Consider the following 7,954-nt stretch of genomic DNA (forward strand, 5'->3'; position numbering starts at 1 on the left):
CAGTTTGAGTGGGTCTTCTCCAGTTTGAGCCGGTCTGGTGCGGTTTGAGTCCGGTTTGAGCCGGTCAACACCGGTTTGAGAGTCTGGTCTGGTTTGAGTCCAGCTCGAACCGGTGAACACCGGTTTGAGCTGGTCTAGTCCGGTTTGAGTCAGGTTTGAGCCGGTCAAAGCCAGTTTGAGCCGGTCTATGAGCCGGTCTGGTCCGGTTTGATCCGGTTTGAGCGGGTATCGCCCGGTTTGAGCCGGTCTGGTCTGGTTTGAGTCCAGTTTGAGCCGGTCAAATCCATTTTGAGCCAGTCTGGTCCGGGTTCAGCCAGTCTGGTCGGGTTTGAGCCGGTCATCACTGGTTTGAGCCGGTGGTCCGGTTTGATCCGGTTCAAGCCGGTGTGGTCCAGTTTGATCCCGTTGAGTAGGTCTGGTCTGGTTTGAGCCAGTCAAAACCGTTTTGAGCCAGTCTGGTCCAGTTTGAGATCGGTTTGAGATGGTCAACACCGGTTTTAGCCGGTCTGGTCCGGTTAGAGCCGGTCTGGTCCGCATAGAGCCGATCAAAACCGGTTTGAGATGGTCTAAGAGCCGGTCTGGTCCAGTTTGATCTGGTTCAAGCCGGTCTGGACCGGTTTGAGCCTGTCTGTTCCGGTTTGAGCCGGTCCAAACTGGTATGCGCCGGTCTGGTCCGATTTGATCCAGTTTGTGCCATTCTGGTCAGGTTTGAGCCGGTCCAAACTGGTTTGAGCCGGTTTGGTCTGGTTTGAGTCCGATTTGAGCCGTTCAAAACCGGTTTGAGGCTGTCTGGTACGGTTTGAGTCTCGTTTGAGCCGGACAAAACCGGTTTGACCTGGTCTGGTCCGGTTTTAGCTGGTTTGAGCCGGTCTGGTCCTGTTTGAGCCGGTGTTAGCTTGCCTGGTTCGGTTTGAGTCCGGTTTGAGCCGGTCAAAACCGGTTTGAGACGTTATGGTCCGTATTGAGCCGTTCAAAACCAATTTGATCCTTTTTAAGCTGGTCTGGTCCGGTGTGAGACGGTGAAAATCGGTTTGAGCTGGTCTGGTCCGGTTTGAACCGTTTGAGCCAGTCTGTTTTGGTTTGAGCCGGTCAAATCGGTTTTAGCTAGTCTGGTCTGGTTTGAGTCCGGTTTGAGCCGTTCAACAGTGGTTTGAGAGGGTCTGGTCCGCTTTGAGTCTGGTTGGAACCGGTCAACACCGGTTTGAGCCGGTCTGGTCTGGTTTGAGTCCGATTTGTGCCGGTCAAAGCCGGTTTGAGCCCGTCTGGTCTGGTTTAAGCCAGTCTGGTCGGGTTTTAGCTGGTTAACACCGATTTGACCCCGTCTGGTCCGGTTTGTTCCGGTTTAAGACAGTTGGGTCCGTTTTGATCTGTTTGAGCAGGTCTGGACTGGTATGAGCCGGTCAAAATCGGTTTGATCCTGTCTGGTCCCGTTTGAGTCCAGTTTGAGACGGTCTCAACCAGTTTGAGACAGTGAAAACCGGTTTGAGCCAGTCTTTTCTGGTTTGATCAGGTTTGAGCATCCCTGGTCTGGTTTGAATAGGTCAAAAGCGGTTTGAGCTGGTCGTTTGCGGTTTGAGTCCAGTTTGAATCGGTCAAAACCGGTTTGAACCGGTCTGGTCCAGTTTGAGCCGGTCTGGTCGGGTTTGAGACGGTCTGGTCGGGTTTGAGCCGGTCTGTTCGGGTTTGAGCCGATCTGGTCCTTTTGGGCCGGTTTGAGCCGGTCGGGTTCGGTTTGATCCCGTTGAGCCAGTCTGGTGTGGTATGAGCCGGACAAAACTCGTTTGAGCCGGTTGGTCCGGTTTGAGTCTGGTTTGAGCCGGTCAAAACCTGTTTGAGGCGGTCTGGTTCGATTTGAGCCTGTCAAATCCTGTTTGAGCTGGTCTAAGAGCCGGTCTGGTCAGGTTTGATCAGGTTTGAACCGGTCAAGCCTGGTTTGAGCTGGTCTGGTGCGGTTTGTGCCGGTCAAAACTGTTTTCAGCGGGTCTGGTCCAGTTTGAGTCCGCTTTGAGCCGGTCAAGACCGGTTTGAGCTGTTCTGGTCTGGTTTTAGCCTGTTTGATCCGGTCTGGTCCGGTTTGAGCCAGTCTGGTCCGGATTGATCCGGTCAAACTGGTATTAGACGGTCTGGTCCGGTTTGAGCCGATGTGGTCGTGTTTGAGCCGGTCAAACCAGTTTGAGATGGTCTGGTCCAGTTTGAGTCTGTTTTGATCCAGTCAAACCTGGTTTGAGCCAGTCTGGTCCGGTTTAAGCATTTGTGTTCAGGTCTGAGCCGGTCAACACCAGTTTGAGCCGGTCTGGTCCGGTTTGATCCGGTTTAAGTCTGTCTGGTCCAGTTTGATCCGGTTGAGCCAGTCTGGTCCAGTTTGAGCCGGTCAAAACCGGTTGGAGCCAGTCTGGTACGGTTTGGGTCCGGTTTGAGCCGGTCTACACCGGTTTGATCCGGTCTGGTCCGGTTTAGTCTGGTTTGAGCCAGTCTGGTCCTGGTTAGTTTTGAGCCGGTGAAAACCGGTTTGAGCCGGTCTCGTCCGGTTTGACCCAGTGGAAACCGGTTTGAGCTGGACTGGTCAGGTTTGAATTCAGTTTGAGCCATATAACACCGGTTAGAGCCGGTCTGGGCCGGTTTGAGTCCCTTCTGAGCCGGTCAACACCGGTTTGAGCCGGTCTGGTCCAGTTTGATCTGGTTTAAGACGGTCTGGTCCAGTTTGATCCGGTTGAGCCGGTCTGGTCCAGTTTGAGTTGGTGAAAACCGGTTTGAGCCTGTCTGGTCCGATTTGAGCCGGTCAAAACATGTTTGAGCTGTTCTAACAGCCGATCTGGTCCGTTTTGATCCTGTTTGAGCTGGTCTGCTTCGGTTTGAGCCAGTCAAATCCTGTTTAAGCCGGTCTGGTCTGGTTTGTGCCGGTTTGAGCCTGTCTGGTCTGGTTTGAGCTGGACAAAACTGGTTTGAGCCGTTTGGTTCGGTTTGATCCGGTTTGAGACGATCTGCTCCAGTTGGAGCCGGTCAAAACCGTTTTCAGCCGTTCTGGTCTGGTTTGCAACTGGGTTGAGCCAGTCTGATCCAGTTTGAGATGGTTTGAGACGGTCTGGTGCGGTTTGATCCGATTTGAGCCGGTCTGGCCCGGTTTGAGCCGGTGGGGTTGGGTTTGAGCCGGTGAAAACCAGTTTGAGCTGGTCTGGTCCGATTTGAGCCAGTCAAATCCTGTTCGAGCCGGTCTTGTCCGGTTTGAGATGGATTGTTCGGTCTGGTCCAGTTGGAGCCGGTCCAAACCGGTTTGAGCCGGTATGGTGCAGTTTGATCCTGGTTTGAGCCGGTATGCTCCTGGTCCAGTTTGAGCCATTCAAAACCGGTTTGAGCTGGTCTAGTCCGGTTTGAGTCCGGTTTCAGCCGGTCTGGTCCGGTTTGAGTCCGGTTTGACGCGGTCAAAATCGGCTTGAGGCGGTCTGGTCCGGATTGTGCCGGTCAAAACCGGTTTGAGTCCGGTTTGAGCCGGTCCAAACCGGTTTGAGGAGGTCTGGTTCGATTTGAGCCTGTCAAAACCTGTTTGAGCTGGTCTAAGAGACGTTCTGGTTGGGTTTGATCAGGTTTGAGCCGGTCAAGCCTGGCTTGAGCTGGTCTGATCCTGTTTGAGCTGGTCAAAACCGTTTTCAGTGGGTCTGCTCCGGTTTGTGTCCGGTTAGAGCCGGTCAAGCCAGGTTTGAGCTGTTCTGGTCCGGTTTGAGCCGTTTTGAGCCGGTCTGGTCTGGTTTGAGCCGGTCTGGTGCTGTTTGATCCGGTCAAACCCGGTTTGAGCCGGTCTGGTCCAGTTTGAGCCGGTGTGGTCGTATTTGAGCCGGTCAAAACCGTTTTGATCCGGTGTTCCGGTTTGAGTCCAGTTTGAGCTGGTCAAACCCGGTTTGAGCCAGTCTGGTCTGGTTTAAGCCTTTCTGTTCGGGTCTGAGCCGGTCAACACCGGTTTGAGCTGGTCTGGTCCGGTTTGATCCGGTTTAAGCCTGTCTGGTCCGGTTTGATCCGGTTTAAGCCTGTCTGGTCCGGTTTGATCCGGTTGAGCTGGTCTGGTCCGGTTTGAGCTGGTCAAAACCGGTTTGAGCCAGTCTAGTCTGGTTTGAGTCCGGTGTGAGCCGGTCAACACCGGTTTGAGCCTGTTTGGCCCAGTTTGATCTGGTTTAAGCTGGTCTGGTCCGGTTTGAACTGGTTGAGCTGGTCTGGTTTGATTTGAGCTGGTCAAAACCGGTTGGAGTCGGTCTGGTCCGGTTTGGGTCCGGTTTGAGCCGGTCTACCCCCGTTTGAGCCGGTCTGGTCCGGTTTGAGTCTGGTTTGAGCCGGTCTGGTCCTGGTTCATTTTTAGCTGGTGAAAACCGGTTTGAGCTGGTCTCATCTGGTTTGTGCCAGTCAAAACCGATTTGAGCCGGACTGGTCTGGTTTGAATCCGGTTTGAGCCATTCAACACCGGTTTGAGCCAGTCTGGTCCGGTTTGAGTCTGGTCTGAGCCGATCAACACCGGCTTCAGCCGATCTGTTCCGGTTTGATCCGGTTTAAGCCGGTCTGGTCCGGTTTGATCCGGTTGAGGCGGTCTGGTCCGGTTTGAGCCGGTCAACACCGGTTTGAGCTGGTCTGGTCCGATTTGAGCTGGTCAAAACATGTTTGAGCTGGTCTAAGAGCCGGTCTGCTCCGTTTTGATCCGGTTTGAGCCGGTCTGCTCCGGTTTGAGCCAGCCAAAACCGGTTTAAGCCGGTCTCGCCCTTTTGATCCGGTTGAGCCGGTCTCGTCCGGTTTGAGCTGGTTTGAGATTTTCTGGTCTGGTTTGAGTCCGGTTTGCGACGGTCAAATCCGGTTTGAAACGGTATGGTCCGTATTGAGCCGGTCAAAACCAGTTTGATCCAGTTTATGCCGGTCTAGTACGGTTTGAGCCGATTGAGCCTGTCTGGTCTGGTTTGAGCCATTTGAAACCGGTTTGAGCCGGTCTAGTCCGGTTTGAGTCCAGTTTGATCCGGTCTGGTCCGGTTTCAGTCCGGTTTGAGCCAGTGAAAACCGATTTGAGCCGGTCTGATCTGGTTTAATCCGGAATGAGCCGGTCTGGTCCGCTTTTGTACTGGTTGAGCCGGTTTGGCCCGGTTTGAGCTGGTCAAAACCGGTTGGAGCCGGTCTGGTCCAGTTTCGGTCCGGTTTGAGCCGGTCTACACCCATTTGAGCCGGTCTGGAATGGTTTGAGTCTGGTTTGAGCCGGTCTGGTTCTGGTTCGTTTTGAGCTGGTGAAAACCGGTTTGAGCTGGTCTCGTCTGATTTGAGCCAGTGGAAACCGATTTGAGCCAGACTGTTGCGGTTTGAATCCGGTTTGAGACATTCAACACTGGTTTGAGACAGTCTGGTCCGGTTTGAGTCCTGTCTGAGCCGGTCAACACCGGCTTCCGCCGGTCTGGTCCGGTTTGATCCAGTTAAACCTGTCTGGTCCGGTTTGATCCGGTTGAGCCGGTGTGGTCTGGTTTGAGCTGGTCAAAACCCATTGGAGGTGGTCTGGTCCGGTTTGGGACCCGTTTGACCTGGTCTACACCAGTTTGAGCCGGACTGGTCCCGTTTGAGTCTGGTTTGAGCCGGTCTGGTCCTGGTTCGTTTTCAGCCAGTGAAAACCGGTTTGAGCCGGTCTCGTCCGGTTTGAGCCTGTCTAAAGGCGTTTGAGCACGATTGGTCCAGTTTGAATCCAGTTTGAACCATTCAACACCGGTTTGAGCCGGTCTGGTGCGGTTTGATAAGGTTTAAGCTGGTCTGGTCCCGTTTCAGCAGGTCAAAACCGGTTGGAGCCGGTCTGGTCCGGTTTGACCCGGTCAAAACCGGTTTGAGCCGGTCTGGTCCGATTTGAGCTGGTCAAAACATGTTTGAGCTGGTCTAAGGGCTGGTCTGGTCCGTTTTGATCCTGTTTGAGCTGGTCTGCTCCTGTTTGAGGCAGTCAAAACTGGTTTGAGCCGGTCTGGTCCGATTTGAGCCAGTCTGGTCCAGTTTGAGTCCGGTTTGAGCCGGACAAACCCGGTTTGAGCCAACCTGGTCTGCTTCGAGCCGGTTGAGCTGGTCTGGTCCGGTTTGAGACTGTTTTAACTTGCCTGGTCCGGTTTGAGTCCAGTTTGATATGGTCAAGAACGGTTTGTGCCGGTCTGGTACGACTTTAGCCAGTCAAATCCGGTTTGAGCCGTTCTGGTCGGGTTTGAGCAGGTCAAAACCGGTTTCTGCCTGTCTGGTCCGGTTTGTGTCCGGTTTGAGCCAGTCAACATCGGTTTGATCCGGTCTGGTCCGGTTTGAGTCCGGATTGAGACGGTCTGGTCCTGGTCCAGTTTGAGCTGGTCAAAACCGGTTTGAGCCGATCGGGTCCGGTTTGAGTCCTGTTTGAGCTGGTCAAAACAGGTTTGAGCCGGTCTGGTCTGGTTTGATCCGGTTTGAGCGGTTCTGGACCGGTTTGATCAAGTTTGATCCGGTCTGGTCCGCTTTAATCTGGTTGAGCCTGTATGATCTGGTATGAGCCAGTCCAAACCGGTTTGAGCCGGTCTGGTCCGGTTTGAGTCCGGTTTGAGACGGTTTGGTACTCCTCCGGTTTGAGCTGGAGTTAGGGTTAGGGTTCGGGTTAGGGTTAGGGTTAGGTTTAGGGTTAGTGTTCAAAGGGATCCGAAATATCAGTTTTCGTTTTCACCATAGAAATCTACGGGCTTCCAAATATCCCTTAGAAAATTACACAAGAACAGTCTAGCGAACGGCTTCTGGAGGGGAATGCTGTAACTCTGTGAGATGAATTCACAGAAAACAAAGCAGTTTCTCAGAAAGCTTCTTTCATGTTTTTATCTGAGGATATTTCCCTTTTCACCATAGCACTCCATGGGCTTCCAAATATCACTTTGCAAATTCCACAAGAGCACTCAGAGCGAAAGGCTTCTTGAGGCAAAGCTGTAACTCTGTGAGATGAATTCACAGATCACAAAGAAGTTTCTCAGAAAGCTTCTTTCTCATTTTGATTGGAGGATATTTCCTTTGGCCTGATAATCTTCAAAGGGATCCGAAATATTAATTCTCAGATTCCACAACAATAAGGGTAGCAAACAGCTCCACGAAATACAGGTGTAACTCAGTGAGTGGAAGTCACACATCACGAAACAGTTTCTCACAAAGTTTCTTTCCAGTTTTTATTTGAGGATAACTTCTTTTTCACCATAAGCCTCTATGGGCTTCCAAATATCCCTTTGCAAATTCCACAAGAACAGTCTTAGCGAACGGCTTCTGGAGGGGAAAGCTCTAAGTCTGGGAGGTGAATTCACAGAACACAAAGCAGTTTTCTCAGAAAGCTTCTTTCCAGTTTTTATCTGAGGATATTTCCCTTTTCACCATAGCCCTCCATGGGCTTGAAAATATCACTTTGAAATTCCACAAGAACAGTCTTAGAGAAAGGCTTCTTGAGGGGAAAGCAGTAACTATGTGAAATGAATTCACAGATCACAAAGAAGTTTCTCAGAAAGCTTCTTTCTCATTTTGATCGGAGGATATATCCTTTGGCCCTATAGTCTTCAAAGGGATCCGAAATATCAGTTCTCAGGTTCCACAGAAATAAGGCTAGCCAACAGCTCCACGAAATAAAACTGTAACTCAGTGAGTGGAATTCTCACATCACAAAGCAGTTTCTCAGAAAGCTTCTTTCCAGTTGCCATCTGAGGATATTTTCTTTTTCAACATAGGCCTCTATGGGCTTCCAAATATCCCTTTGCAAATTCCACAAGAACAGTGCTAGTGAACGGCTTCTGGAGGAGACAGCTGTAACTCTCGGCGATGAATTCACAGAATTCAAAGCAGTTTCTCAGAAAGCTTCTTTCCTGCTTTTATCTGAGGACGTTTCCCTTTTCACAATAGCCCTTCATGGGCTTCCAAATATCACTTTGAAAATTCCACAAGAAGAGTCTTAGCGAAAGGCTTCTTGAGGGGAAAG

Source organism: Chlorocebus sabaeus, unplaced genomic scaffold (genome assembly GCF_047675955.1).
Source record: "Chlorocebus sabaeus isolate Y175 unplaced genomic scaffold, mChlSab1.0.hap1 unalloc_scaffold_114, whole genome shotgun sequence".
Taxonomy (NCBI): domain Eukaryota; kingdom Metazoa; phylum Chordata; class Mammalia; order Primates; family Cercopithecidae; genus Chlorocebus; species Chlorocebus sabaeus.